Below are 15451 nucleotides of genomic sequence, written 5' to 3'. Positions count from 1 at the left end.
TGGGGGAATTTGATGAGTGACATTTATGTCACTCTTAGGGAGTAGTTTTAGAGTCATTTTCGTGTTTATTTTATCTTATTTCCCCTTTCTTTCTCTTGTTTTCTTTTTAATAAAGTTTCTTGTTTATTCGGTAATTTTGGAGCGTTTTAGTTTATTTTCTTTATTTTATTAGCTTTAGTTTATTTTCGTATTTTATTTTTACTTTATTTGCTTGTATAGTTTTTGTTTAGTTTTTATTAGTTTTAAGTTTATTTTGTTATTTATTTGATTTTATTTACTTGTATAGTTTTATTTAATTTTTATTAGTAATTTATTTATTTCATTCCTTTTTGTCTTGATTTCTCCTCGGTTTTGTGTGTAGGGGTTCGGGTTTTATGTCAAGTGGGTTCGGGTTCCAAGTTGAGTCAAACGCCAAACAAACCTGCTGCCCCTTATCCATCACCGCACCCTCCATTATCCTACACCACCCCAAGCAACAGCACTCTTCCCCTGCTGCCACCAATCAACCACCACCAACCCGCAATTGCCCAAAACAGCCACACAACACCACTCACCACCAGTTAACCCCTTATCCTACACCACCCAGAGCAACAGCACTCTTCCTCTGCAGCCACCAATCAACCACCACTAACCCGCAATTGCCCAAAACAGCCACACAACACCACTCACCACCAGTTAACCCCTTATTCTCACACCAGCAGCAACAACAACCGTACTCACCTGCTGCCACCAACAAACACCACCAATCACCCCCGTACCAATCCGTGCAGCCACATCAACCAACCCATTAGCCCCGAATTCACCAGCACCAGCCACCACCTTCACGCACAGCAGCCGCACCACCACAACCCAAACCAAACCAAAACCACCGCGCAACACAGCAGCCGCACCACCACAACCCAAACCAAACCAAAACCACCGCGCAACAGAGCAGCCACCACCAGCATCAATTACAACAACAATTAAGCAACCAATTCGCACAAGCAATTCGGCCCTCAATTAAGCAAATCAGAACAAATTGCAAATTAATCAAGTTCGAGCAAACCCATTAAGAAGTTCGGCCGAACGTCGAGTCAGAGACTTTGGGGGCTTTGTTATTCGAAGGGGAGTGGTCGAACATACCCTTGGTTCGACCGAACCAACCCCGTAGTTCGGTCGAACCCACCACCGGTTCGATCGAACCATTCCACGAGCTTCTCACGCGAGTTTTAATGAAAATTGAACGGCCTTGATTGATTGCTGGTTGATGAAGATGTCGGTGATGATTTTGAGCCATTGATGATGGTTGTTTGGTGTTGATATTGAAGCAGCCAAATTCGAAGAAGGGGAAAGGGGGTAGCTGATTGTTTTGGGGGAATGTATGGGTTTTGTTTTCTATTTTCTTTTTCTTTTATTTTTTTATTTCCTTTTTCTTTTAACTTTTTCTTATTTTCTTTCCTTTATTTTTATTTTAGTTTTCTTATTTTATTTTCCTTTTTATTTTTATTTTTATTTTCTTTTCCTAGTTTTATTAGCTTAGTATAAATACCCAATTTTTGGGGTAATTAAAAAAAAAGACATTCAAACTATCTATTCCTCTCTCTAGTTAGTTTTAGTTTTAGGTTAGGTTAGGATTAGTCTTCTTTGGGAGAGAGAGAAAGTGAGGTTTTCTTCATTAATGAACTTGGATTTTGAAGAAGGAGCTTGTTCAATCCTTTTTAGACCTTCATCTTCAATTAATGAGCAATTTCTTACTCTCTCTCCTCTATTTTTATTTGTTTATTTTGATTATTATTTTAGTTGTTGGTATTGCTTGTTGATCATGTTGATTCTTGATTATTTGTTGATTAATCTTGTTATTATCATGATTAGTGAGTAATTTCCCCATTAAGGGGATGGTTGTGGTGTAGTTGGACCTTGAGCATGTTCTAGGGTTTAGAATTGATTTATTTGTGATTAAAGTCTTTATATGCTTGATATTCTTTAATCTTCTTGCAAGTGCACATTGTTGGTTGATTAAAGGTGAATCTTTGCTAACAAGAAACGGAAGTTGACTTAGTTAAGGTTCATTACTATCGATTGTTATTTAATAGTACCTCCTAGTATATGGTTCTAATGTGGAAACATAGAGGCTATGTTAGGAGAAGCCAATTGACCCCGGAAGGCGGCTAGATTGGATTCTTAATTTCGATATTTGAGCATGTTTAGTTCATAATTAATTCAATTTCTATGCCTTTGTTTATGTTCAAGTGAATGCTATACCTAAACCATTTCCCTTAATGTTTTACTTCTTGTTTTAGCATTTTTAGACTTTAGTTTATTTATCCCCTATTCCGGACTAGCTTAATTGTTGATAACATTTGGTGGTGTTTACCGTTCTCTGTGGTTCGACCCCTATGCTTGCCTTATACTCGTATTAGGTTTGTTTAGGTTGTATAAATTGTATTTGATCTAGGGATAGACAATTGACGACGCGTTTATTACCCTGTCAAATTGGCGCCGTTGCCGGGGAGCGGCTTCCATTACCGTCATGTTATCTTATTGAGACTAGTCCATTGTTTATATTTTCTTTTGATTTGTTTTTGTTCTCTTTGTTTTGTTTGAAAAAATGGCTTATATTTCTATTCCTCAATTTGATAATGAACCATTTTGGGTGTATTTCAATAGACTTGGGGATTTCCTAGATGGTGTTCAAGGTTTAACCAAGGGTGATTATTGTGAAATCATCAATTTGGGATTAAATGAGAATTTTAGAGGAGTAGTTGATAATATGTTAAATGGTAAATTTCAAGACATGTCTTCGGATGAAGCTTGGGATTTCTATTCATGGTTAGCTAGGGATAATTATGATTGGGAGAGGGCCAATCATGAGACTTATGTTCGGGATTCTCATGCTTTTAATATTGATGCTAATTGTCATGATTTGTCTAATATGAATTCCCATGATGTACTTGATGCTCCCCATAGTGACCATGTAATGCATGATTTCAACTCCCCTCCCTCTATAGCTCAATGTAATGAGGTACATTCTAATGATGATGAAGTGCATGTTCTTTCTCATATTGCATCCGATTTTTGCATGAATTCTAAAGGTGTGCCCCATAGTCCCCTAGATGATTCCAATGAGCAAGCTTTTGACTCGTCCATCCATGATGATTTGGACTCATTTGAGATTATGGCCCAAATATTTCTTGAGTTTCAAACGGTAGCCCATAACCTTATGAGTGAGTTCATTGATAAAGCTTCATTAGAAAGAGATGAGTTTGAGAGAAATTTGCCCCCATTCACTCTTGATTTTGAGAAATTTAAGGGAGATGTTGTTCAAGGTTGTGAAGAGGAGGTTGAGATTGAATCATTTGGAGTTTTTGAGCTTGAGGGAAATATAGAACATGAGGGTTCTTCATTTGAGGATTCCATGATTGATTTTCATTCCCTCATTAGTGATGTGAGATCTTGTGATGAGGGATTAGCTACCCCTTTTTGCCTTTCTCATACACCTTTTTCTCAAAGGTTTAACCATATCTCTTACTATCCTTTGTTCCTCCCTTCTTTTCTCAAAGAACCTCTTAGGGATCCTCTTCCTATTCAAGCTTCCAAAGCCCCTAACCCTTTCATTGTTGATGAGGAAAAGAGTTATAATGCCAACCAAAAAGATTTTTGTGAGGATTTTTCTTTTTCTTCTTCTCCTTTTTCTTCTTATTTTCTTGTTTTTTCTTTTGATTCTTTTACTTTTTCTTCTCTCCCTTCTCTCAAGCATAAAGTCTCCTTTTACTTTATGTTTGCTTGTCATATGAGCATCGCGTATGCTCTATTTCTTGATATGTTTGCCGGTGCATATGACAAGCTATTGCGTTCTTTGTCGGGTTATTTACTAGATTGGTCATGCTTGGACGTTAAGCAAGCCTTTGCGGGAAGTAACCCGTGTTTTATTGCTTTCTTTTTCTTTCTTTTTGTTTCTCATTTTTGTTTACTCTCTTGTCTATGTGTATAGGTACTCGATGCATATACTCATGTGCAAGGATTTTGGATTGAGATCCTTGAGAAGAAGCACACCAATGATTGCTTGCATTTGGAAAAGCAACGAAGACGAGGAATTAGATGAAATTGTGGACGATGTGCTCAATTGCGGGTTTCAACACCCACCTCACATTTGGTTTACTCTTTCCTTCTTCCCTCATCTTGGATTTGCTTTCTTAATTGCATTTGGATTGTATGATTATGAATTGTTGTATGAATGAGTTTTCTTCCTTCCCCTCCCACCCACCCTTTGTGCCTTTATTTTGAGCATTGAGGACAATGCTCCATTCTAGCTTGGGGGAGTAGCTATTCGCTAGCTTGGGGGGGTTATCTATATCTCTTGGTGGTTTCTTAATCCATAGTCTCATGATTGCTTGATTTATTTCTCTCATACTTGCCAAAGTCTATTATTGAGATTGGTTTTCTATGTTTGGATGGCCATGAGCGCCTTATTGAGTTGACTTTTGGTATATGTAGTTTTGATTGATCATGCTTTCATATTGCACTATTGTATATGCATTCTTGAGTATTGTTGGTTTTGTGAATATTTGTGTGTATAGTGTCTTTCCATGGCATTCAAGGCAAGTTTCAAAATGTTTTGTTTTAAACTTGGACATAATTGGGCTTTAGCACCTAGAATACCCTCTTTGCTAGTTGTTAGAGGTTTTCATGCACTTGAATGTCGAGGTTGGTTCACACATATAACATTGCCAAGGTAGTAGAACTTAAGGGCTATGAGACCTTAGCTCACTTGGTTTGTGGTAAGATGGTTGCCGCTCTCTAGCTAGTTGAAGCTTTAAAGGTGATTTTTGCTACTCCACTACCGTCATTTTTGTGAGGATGTGTCTATTTTGTTCTAGCCTTCTACATTTCTTGCATGTGTGGCGTTTGGATCCTTGGCATTGCTAGCTTATATCGAGAATTTGGCTTAATCTACCCAAGATCGAGACCGAACCAACCTAGGGGAAGACGAAGGCAATTAGGATTTTTGTTTTTTTTTATTATTTTCTTTTCCTTTATTTTTCTTTTGCATTTGCTCATTTAGTAACCCAATTTGAGCCATTTTCCCTTCTTTGGCATAACCACATTACAAACCAATGGACCTTTGCTTTATTTTCACCTTTATTAGTTTTTGTGAAGCATTCTTGGGACTTGATTAATGAAAGTGAGAAAAAAAGAATGAAAAAGAAGTGAAAAAAACTCAAATTTTGGTACTTGTGTTTATATTTGTTATGTTGAATGGGTTGAGTAAATGAGAAGAAAATAAAGGAAATGAAAGAAAAAGCCGCTCAAAGTTAAAAGAGGCGAGAGCAAAGAATAAAAAGAAATGAAAAAAAAAAGAAGAAAATATTGAGAAAATACAAAAATATTTGTTGTTTGGTTGAAAAAGAATAAGCTTGGGGGAGGTGTTGCTAGAATTTTTTATTTGAAAGTTGGTAGTTTATTGAATTTGAATTGAGGAATGATCAACCTTGCTTCACTTCTAAGTTTACCACCAATTTCCAAATTTATTTCCACACCCTTTACCCTAGCCTAAACGTTTCAACCCTTTTTAAGACCTTTTGACCTTAGTGAGGTTTAGTTACTACCGATGGAGGGTAATCAAGCCAAGCCTATTGAGCGAGCTATCAATGCCAAGATGTCGGGTAGCCTAAATGTTTTTCATTGATTATTTCTTCCGATTCCTTCGAGGAATCTCGAGATATCACCTTAAAAGTGGATGCAAAACTAGTGAGGATGCGGGAGTTTGGTTGGAGATAAGGAGGAGTGTAAGTCCCTCTAAGTTCTCTACCCTTTGCATGCTTTATGTGTGTACCAACCTTAACTATTCTTTTGCTTGGCTACCTTTAATGTCTAGAAAGGTTTGTATTCTTGTGCATTTAACCCATTGTTTGTGTTTGGTTTGAAATATCAAAACTCGAGTTTTCTTGATTTCACCTTTGCCTTGAATGTTATGTTTTGTCGAGAGTTGTGGGTTAAACCTCTTAGGAAACCCTCACGAGAGCTTACTCGTCCTCTTTGGCGACATAGGGGTTTTAAGGGCTTGTTGTAGCTAAAAACAACTGTGATTCCTACGACAGTGAGTTAGTGTACATTCTTTCTCTTTGTTTCTATTTTGTTTCTTTTGCTTTAAATAATTCCATCTTGTTCTCTTTTGCCTTAGCTTTGCTCGAGGACGAGCAAAGGTTTAGCTTGGGGGAATTTGATGAGTGACATTTATGTCACTCTTAGGGAGTAGTTTTAGAGTCATTTTCGTGTTTATTTTATCTTATTTCCCCTTTCTTTCTCTTGTTTTCTTTTTAATAAAGTTTCTTGTTTATTCGGTAATTTTGGAGCGTTTTAGTTTATTTTCTTTATTTTATTAGCTTTAGTTTATTTTCGTATTTTATTTTTACTTTATTTGCTTGTATAGTTTTTGTTTAGTTTTTATTAGTTTTAAGTTTATTTTGTTATTTATTTGATTTTATTTACTTGTATAGTTTTATTTAATTTTTATTAGTAATTTATTTATTTCATTCCTTTTTGTCTTGATTTCTCCTCGGTTTTGTGTGTAGGGGTTCGGGTTTTATGTCAAGTGGGTTCGGGTTCCAAGTTGAGTCAAACGCCAAACAAACCTGCTGCCCCTTATCCATCACCGCACCCTCCATTATCCTACACCACCCCAAGCAACAACACTCTTCCCCTGCTGCCACCAATCAACCACCACCAACCCGCAATTGCCCAAAACAGCCACACAACACCACTCACCACCAGTTAACCCCTTATCCTACACCACCCAGAGCAACAGCACTCTTCCTCTGCAGCCACCAATCAACCACCACTAACCCGCAATTGCCCAAAACAGCCACACAACACCACTCACCACCAGTTAACCCCTTATTCTCACACCCGCAGCAACAACAACCGTACTCACCTGCTGCCACCAACAAACACCACCAATCACCCCCGTACCAATCCGTGCAGCCACATCAACCAACCCATTAGCCCCGAATTCACCAGCACCAGCCACCACCTTCACGCACAGCAGCCGCACCACCACAACCCAAACCAAACCAAAACCACCGCGCAACACAGCAGCCGCACCACCACAACCCAAACCAAACCAAAACCACCGCGCAACAGAGCAGCCACCACCAGCATCAATTACAACAACAATTAAGCAACCAATTCGCACAAGCAATTCGGCCCTCAATTAAGCAAATCAGAACAAATTGCAAATTAATCAAGTTCGAGCAAACCCATTATGAAGTTCGGCCGAACGTCGAGTCAGAGACTTTGGGGGCTTTGTTATTCGAAGGGGAGTGGTCGAACATACCCTTGGTTCGACCGAACCAACCCCGTAGTTCGGTCGAACCCACCACCGGTTCGATCGAACCATTCCACGAGCTTCTCACGCGAGTTTTAATGAAAATTGAACGGCCTTGATTGATTGCTGGTTGATGAAGATGTCGGTGATGATTTTGAGCCATTGATGATGGTTGTTTGGTGTTGATATTGAAGCAGCCAAATTCGAAGAAGGGGAAAGGGGGTAGCTGATTGTTTTGGGGGAATGTATGGGTTTTGTTTTCTATTTTCTTTTTCTTTTATTTTTTTATTTCCTTTTTCTTTTAACTTTTTCTTATTTTCTTTCCTTTATTTTTATTTTAGTTTTCTTATTTTATTTTCCTTTTTATTTTTATTTTTATTTTCTTTTCCTAGTTTTATTAGCTTAGTATAAATACCCAATTTTTGGGGTAATTAAAAAAAAAGACATTCAAACTATCTATTCCTCTCTCTAGTTAGTTTTAGTTTTAGGTTAGGTTAGGATTAGTCTTCTTTGGTAGAGAGAGAAAGTGAGGTTTTCTTCATTAATGAACTTGGATTTTGAAGAAGGAGCTTGTTCAATCCTTTTTAGACCTTCATCTTCAATTAATGAGCAATTTCTTACTCTCTCTCCTCTATTTTTATTTGTTTATTTTGATTATTATTTTAGTTGTTGGTATTGCTTGTTGATCATGTTGATTATTTTCATCTTGCCCCTGCCTCGAAGTTCGGCCGAACCACTGAGCAGGTTCGGCCACACCTTGGTTCGGCCACACCATCAGCAGGTTCGGCCGAACCTCTTCTGAATCATGCTTCCTCTAGCTTCCTTTGAGCTTAGCTTCCTCCTCTTGAAAATCTCGATGGTTCCTACAAAGCATAAGCATGAAAAGCACAATAAGAACAAAGCGGGAAGACTAAGAAAAGGGAGGATAAAGGAGAAAAAAAAGAGAAAGCAAAGCTAAGTAAAAATGCTTAGAAAGAGGGCCAAACAAGTACAAACGAGGGGAGAATCCTTAGAGAAAAAGGATAAAAGAGTGGCATAAATGCCACTCACCAAAATAAAGAACGAAATATAACAAATCAAAAGCAAATAAAATATGAAAATAAACTAAAAACTACGAAAAGAATTAAAACACGACAAAATTACCAAAATAAACTAGAAACTTTATTAAAGAGAAAGAAAGGAAAATAAGATAAAATAAACACGAAAATGACTCTAAAACTACTCCCTAAGAGTGACATAAATGTCACTCATCAATCATTTGCACAGGTATTGGTTTAGAACCATACTGGATTGACCTATGAGGATACTTTAAGAGATTTAAAAATCGTCATAAGTATTTTCTCATTATTACTATCGGAACTCTTTTCCTTTGACCATGAGTAGTGGGAGATCTCTTGTTTGAGTACTGGTCCGCTTTGGTATCCGCCAAACGTCTGCCGTAACTGGGGATTATAAAGGCAGATATCAGGCGGGTGAGTCCTCTTAGTAAGAGAAGCTACATTACAAGACTGAAAATGTCCCCCTACTAACAATAGGGAACATGTCTTGTTGTTTACAAGGCCTCTCGAAGAGCGAGACTGTGAAAAATGCATGGCCGTGCTCAGATGGATTTTAGAAATCATCTGCTTATTGACAGTCAAACTCAGATTTCGAGAAACACTTCTGGACGTAACAGAGATGACTAGTAATCTTACTCTGTAGTTCATGAAGAGACATAGGATAAGGGCTATACACTAAATGCACACTTGTCCGGAAGGATAAGTGGGAGATTGAAAGGAATGGTGTCCTTCGAACAAGTGTATTATTCTGATAGCGGGTTCAGAATTATTAGAAAGCTAATATATTCAGTAAGGTCAAGTGATCGGAATGCCTGGGTGGAGGCCGCTTCCGATCAGTAATATTAATATAATTAATATTACAGCTTAATCTTGACTGAACCCTTCGGGTCACACCCAAGCAAAATATACGAACCAACTCGGCGAATTAATTCGGAAGAAATTAATTCGTCGCCCGAGTGTTAAATATTTAGACGTCGGTAATTCGAGCTTAGAGCGTCGAAACAGATCGTCGGAAGTCGAGTCAAAATAATAAAAAGACGAGACGCGCAAAAATAATAATAAATCGGCCATATTCCCAAAATACCCCTAGCATCGGAGTGCCCCGAGCATCCGAATGCTAGGGGCAAAAATGTCCTAGCAAAGGTGGCTAGCAAACACCAAGCCGAGCCTAGCATGGCTGGCTGGTGCGTGCTAGCGCACCGTGCTAGCAGCCACGGCCAGCAGCAGCTAGCAGCCGCAGCACGTGGTGCGTACAGCAGCTAGCTGCCGCGGATAGGCACGCTAGCACAGCATCAGCCGCGCCACAGCAGCAGCTGGGTGCGGGCTGGGTGCGGGCTGGGCTCGGGCTTGGCTCGTGGCTTGGCTCGGGCCATAGGGCCGTGGATTAAGGGGAAGAATGGAATATGGGAGCAATTGGGAGAGGACATGTGGCACAAGGAGAGTATTGAGTGGGGAGCAAGTATGGTCCCCTACTCTCCATGTGGTCCTCACCAACCCATCTCACATGGTAATGCCACTTGTAGATTTATTATTAGTTTGCAATTTTAATTTAATTTAGCTTTAAATTAATTTGTGGAATTTCATGATCCCACATTGATGGGATAGAAATTCCCACTCATACTTTCCTCTATAAATACCAACCTTAGGATTTGGAGTAAAGTGCTTGAGTGGGAGTTAAAAAGAGCATTCCATAATTTTTGGGAAAACTATTAAACTCATATAATACTCGGGTTTTGGTCGGACCTTGCTAACCCAAAGGTAGCGGACCTTAAAGTTTTGTTCGCCTTTTTGTGGGTGGATACCGTCGGAGGCGCGGCGCTTGACGTGCTCGTAGCTTTCAAGTAAGAGCCCCGGTTTTTGGGCGAAGCTCGCTTCGAGGGTAAGATTCGTTATCTTTTCTTTGTGATTATTTATTTATGCTTTATGATTTTAATTATTGCGAGTGGTTCCTCGGGTCGGGGTTGTTTCCGCGGTGAGTCGGACTCACCAAACCCCAACAAGTATAACAACTGATGTCATTTTTACTTATCTAAAAAATCCAATTAAAGAAAATTTAAAAAAAGAGGAGTCTGTAGAATTGATGTTGTTGATATTCGCTTTTGTGTTGATGTGACATAACCTACTTTTTATAAGAAAACACTCCATCCCAATTGAATATCATCAACCCTAGACCCTGGGTTTTACATCACCTACACAATTAACCACCCATTTAAAAAAAATATTAAACAATTAACCCATGTCAATTTCTCAATTTCGTTCCTTGTACACAATTTGGATACCTTTCTATTTTTCAGTTTGTTCGTAGCTCTTAATTTAATCTTAATTGTTCACAAATATTAATAGTAATGTATGTAATCATTGATCATAGTATAAAATAATAAATAAATTAGAAACCCTCGTAAGAATTGTAATTTTAACCTTTAAACACAACGCCATAATAAAAGCAGATAACAAAGGAAATTATAAATCAATTTGTGGCATATTACATTGACTTCATAATACAATAAATGTTCTTGCTTAATAAAATTTAATACAATGAAGACGCTTTATTTGTCCTAGTACAAGTTCATAATGCAATATATGTTCTTCCTTAATAAAATTTAATAAAAGCTAATTTTCCCTAAAAAAATAATAAAATAAAAACAGTTGGTACAATGAAATTGTGATATGAGTATTGGCTAATCGAAAATTATAATTATAGTTGATGATAGAATATGCCTATATAGTTTTGCTTGCTTCTGAGCAGTGGTGTTGAGATGGAAATTATTGAGGCTTTTTGACAATTGTTAATGTTGTTGTTTATGATACATGTGCAAGTTTGAGACAATTTGGGAGATAAAGGGACAATTGCTATAGACAAATAAGATAACAAAGCAACATATGTCAATGCCTTTGATGGAATTACGCCCCTTGTCATATGGGGGTGTATGTAGATTTTGACACTTAGTGCATGCACCAAATTACAATTATAACCTTAATCTTAAACCCTTAACCGTTCACCATTAACCCATAACCTTATTATTAATCATACCCGTAACCCTAAACCCTAAACCTTTATTGTTAAACTCTACACTCATAACCCTAAACTCTAAACTGTAAACCCTTAACCCATTATCTTGTATCATCATAGCCCTAACCCTTAAACCGTAACTCAAGAATGTTGTTTGACTGTCATCATATGAGTTTTAGAGGATTTATTACATATGTGTATCACTGATTAACCCCTAACCCTTAACCCTTACTTATACGTTTGTATCTATGTACTCTTTAATTCTGGATCAAATTTCTTCCGTATACTCAATAATGTTCACCCTCGGCATTATTATTGGGTTTATTAATAAATAATGAGTGTCGTGTATTTATTATTCCGGTTATGGAATTCCTTTGAACACACGAATGTGTTTGAATATATACAACCTGTGACACTAGGATAAAATTGTGATTATATAATTATTCATCTGATGATTGTTTATAATTTGAGAGCATATGTCCACTCGGCGTTGTTGTTACCTTTTATAAATTCCTTCCAATATAACCCCTGAATTAAATTATGGTCATACAATTTGTCAACCAATGGTTTCTTGTAAAGTTCACCGTTGGCATTATGTGTATTATCGTTGATAATATATCTTTTATATCCTTATTTTTGATCTTTTCCACTTTTTATTGGTATTAATCCCCGCGAATATAATTTCATATTAAATGTTTTTTTAACTGCTCCATATGTTGTAACGTTTTCAATTTATCTTATTGTTGATATTAATTTACCTAACCTAATGGATTGGGGTAAGTTATCTTATTCATAGGATTAATCTTAAATAAATTTGATTGATTTCCTTATCCCTAAAAGTTCACATCAAAACGATTCTAATGGTTTTTTTTTATTAATTGTTGTTTTAAGTTTATGATATATCGAAAATAAGAAGATTGATATTTTTGTAGCAGAAGTTAAGTAGTTTGCTTTACATTAAAGAACATTTCCTCAAAAAAAATTAAAATTAAATAAAAATAAATAAAAATAAATAAAAAATATTTTGTTTATTAGTCTTGTTTTAAATAAAAAAATATTTTCTCTAAAGAATACAAGTCAATATCAACTAACGTAATCCTACTACTTCATAAATAAACAAGTTTGTGGTTGGACAATTAACCTAAGGAAAGTTGAAAGTTGAAAGTTTTGAAAAGTATAGAAGTAACATTACCTTATATAATCAACAATAATCCATTTTATCTTCTCTAAAAATTCATCCATATCTTCCCTAATCTACCTTGTCAGTACTTCTTACACATGTATTAAGCCATCCTATAATATATTTTAGTATGCATGCCCTTATATTGTAAATTCAACCATATCTTCCCTAATCTACCTTGTCAATACTTCTTACACATGTATTCAGCCATCATATAATATATTTTAGTAAGCATGCCCTTATATTGTAAAGTTTTCGATTAGCTCGATTTGACTACACGGATTGTATCATAATCTTTTGACACACGCAATCTGATTTTTTAAAAGCATTGAACCCATTTTAACAATAGTCAATCTAATAGGAGTTGTGTAATGTATTCGTTGAAAATAGTAGTTTTTAATGAATAAGACCAAGTTACTCTAGACAAGTGTGAGTAATCATATTTGTCTTCATGTCAGGTGCCCTTACCCATAATACCAATATATAAGTGTTACTTCCATAACATAAAGACTTGTCCTCACCATTTACACTTGAACTCAAAAATTTAATAAAGCATCCAAACCCTCATGGTTACCCAAGATTTCACCCCTCATAACCCATGTACCCTCAGGGATCCTATGTAGTTCCTCTTCCAGACACTATGATTTTTAAAGAGACAAACACAGATGGAAAATCAGAGTTCAATTTCAAAAGACAATTTACTTGACCGTAAAAAACGAACGTAATGCCCGTGAGATTATTAGCAACGTCAAAATTGGAGACATTATTTGGAGCTCGGAGAGCCCATAGGAGAAGAAACTACAAAGAATAGTAATGCTTGGTCTAAATGGCGAGTACATTCCAGCCCATCTACTAAATTTAGTTGATATTGTTGGTACAATAGACTTGGTTGATGTATGATCAAGGGTGGAGGCTAAGTCATTGAAAACTAATCTACCCTTGGTCAAACATAATTTGTTATCTCTCAACAGACCTTATACCTAGCATAGGAGTAAGTCGAGGGTCAAACCACTAGGAATGGGAGGTGAATGCTAATAATAAGTTAAGCTATTTCGACGCAATGAAGTATGGTGTGTCTATTCTAACAATCAAACAATAGAAATGAAATAAGATTTATCAAGCACTAGTGAATGGATCCACATAAACTCGCAATGAATTCAACTAATTACGATTAGAGTTAACTAAGTCGAGTGTTGCAAGGGAAAATCAATTAAGCAATCAAGAGAGTATGGTAGGCTAATCTCCTAGAGGTCAAACTAGCGCCAACTATGAGAGACTCTAGCTAGGAAACTTGCAAAGCTACTCAATCGACAAATGTAAGCCACAAATCAATTTTCCGTATCAATGTGAACTTACAATGTAATCTAGTGCGAGTAATTAGGTTGATCACTCCTAAATTAAACACACACATGCACATAATCAATCAACCAATATAATCACAACATCAACTCCATCAATTTCCCCCAATTAGCATAAATCCATTTCTCATATATGCTTCACCATCCCCCTAGCAAGAAAACTACTCAAAATTCATGCATGGAAATCAATATCAAAACTAAGCTAACCAACAAATTCATTTTCATCATATTAATCAAGATAAAACCAATTCAAAAATCATTAACAAAGAAATTGAGATCAATACTAAGAAAAGGAATCCTTACAAACTTGCTTCAATTCAATGGAGAAAACACTTGGAATCATCAATCTTCAATCATCAATCAAGAACTTGTCTCTCTACAAACTAGAGTTTCTCTTTCTAGAAATCTAATCTAATTCTACTCTAATTTCTAACAATTGAACTCTCCTCTAAGAATAGAGAGAAAATCTAAATATAGCAAACTAACAAAGAGAAGTTAGTTAGATCATCTCCAAAATAGACCCGTATAGGCGCGGCTGACTATAAGAGGGAGTGCGGCCGCACAAATCTGGGTAAGGAACAGAGACACAGACAGTCGCGCCCGCGGCCGAGAGAGGCGCACCCGCGGCACCAGGCCGCGCGGCCGTGCCATAGTCGCGCCTGCCCGTGCCTGGGAATTGTGCAGCCCTCTTCACCATCATGTTGATGCCTCTCGTGCGTTCCACTCATTGCTCTGTATAAACACGGGACCTTGCAGTTTCCAAACTCCTTGTTTGTTGGTTCAACACTAGAAATCGTGCACCCACATCTTGAATGCACGGCTTGAGGTGTTAGGGAACTTGCACTTCTTAATGCTTGAGCTTCAAATGGAGAACATTGGGCATCCTAATCAATGCCAAACTTGGAAAGGGGCCTTGGGAATCTGTTGATAACGACCTTAACTTGGAAAATGAAAGAAAACAAGCAAATAAATGGAAAAATAACAAAATAAACCAAGAAATGCATAAAAAAATCAAAATCAACTATGTGAAGAGTAAATTAAAGAAATAGAGAGCAAAACTAAAGAGAAAGGAAAGGAAAGAGCTAAAAAAGCAATCCAAAATCATCCTAAAAGTGAACAAATGAGTGCAATAAATGACATTCATCAAATTCCCCAAAGCTAGACTTTTGCTTGTCCTCGAGCAAAACAAAGCACGAAAGAATAAGGATGAAAGACTTATTCAAAAAGGAACAAAAAAAGAAAGGCAAGAGAAGAGAATATACACTAAGACTCACTAACGTAGGAATCACAGTTGTTTTTAGCTACAACAAGCCCTTTAAACTCCAAAGTCGCCGATGAGGACGAGCGAGGTCTCGTAAAGGTTTCCTAAGAGCTTAACCCATAACTCTTTGAAATACAACGAGGCAAAATCATTTAAAATGAACCAAGGTAAATATAAAATTCAAACAAATAGCTCTTAATAAGGATCTTCACAAACGGTCAAATGCAAATGAATAAACACCTTTCTATATGATAAGGGTATGCATGCTTCAAGATATCCAC

Source organism: Chenopodium album, chromosome 2, assembly GCF_948465745.1.
Source record: "Chenopodium album chromosome 2, dcCheAlbu1.1, whole genome shotgun sequence".
Lineage (NCBI taxonomy): Eukaryota > Viridiplantae > Streptophyta > Magnoliopsida > Caryophyllales > Amaranthaceae > Chenopodium > Chenopodium album.
The sequence above is the reverse complement of the archived record's forward strand: the minus strand, read 5'-3'. Positions refer to the sequence as shown.